The sequence below is a fragment of the Delphinapterus leucas genome, chromosome X (assembly GCF_059928025.1).
Source record: "Delphinapterus leucas isolate spDelLeu-1000000601 "Yukka" chromosome X, BTC_Dleu_Yukka2, whole genome shotgun sequence".
NCBI classification, from domain to species: domain Eukaryota; kingdom Metazoa; phylum Chordata; class Mammalia; order Artiodactyla; family Monodontidae; genus Delphinapterus; species Delphinapterus leucas.
The window spans coordinates 43,268,760-43,269,645 of record NC_143150.1 but is presented as its reverse complement, the minus strand read 5'-3'; positions in this window follow the sequence as shown (position 1 = coordinate 43,269,645).

The following is an 886-nucleotide window of genomic DNA, read 5'->3' as shown; positions in this document are numbered from 1 at the left end:
AGCACAGCTAACAGAAGACTCCCTGAGGACAGTTTCTGTATTGTACTCCTCCTAGGTCCTACTGCTTTGGATTTCACTTTTCTTAAAAGGTTTCTAGCATCGCTGAGTAACTTTCTTGAAGACCAAGCATTTTTCTCTTTTTACACTCCATACCAGTCAAACACACCCTGCTGCCATGTTAATTAGTTAGGGAATAAAACAAATATTTCTGAGACCAGGAAATTCAGGTAGATCTGGAAGGGTGGTCTCTCTGAGAGTCCAAGATTTCTGACCTCATTCTGACAGTATTGAGCTTCCAAGGAAGCTTGAAGACCTCTCTGTTGGGTCATATAGCAATGCCCTACCCCAGTGCAGCCGATGACTGTTCCAACCTTGCTGAGAGGTGGGGAATCTATCCCCTTGCCTTCCTTCCACAGTCAAGGAAACCTGACTGGGTCACACAGGGCAGCACTTGTGGATGGGAAAGACTCCCTATTTGAGCCTGTGGTAGAAGGTACAGAGGGCAAAGGTCAGGCTCTGGGTGGGACGTGGCAGGGCAAAGATTGGTGCAGATTAAGATGACAAATGCCAGAATCTAGTAGCAGTGGTCTGAATAGTCTCCACCAGAGAGCTGAAAAACAGAGAAGCTCCTGTCAGGGAAGAAGGTCATCCTGGCCCCAAGAACATGTCCAAACCTTACTCTCATGAGAAATGGGATAGTATGGAGAAAATCTGAATTAGGGTAGGTAAGCCATCTTTCTAAGTAAAGCCACCATTGGCACCCTGCATTGTAGACCCACATGGCTTTGGGATTGGCTGTTGAAGTTCTGAGTGGGAGATCAGGAAGGAACTGTTCAAGCTCTTGATGGAATCTAATGCAGGGGGAAAGCCCACCCAGGAGGAAGCA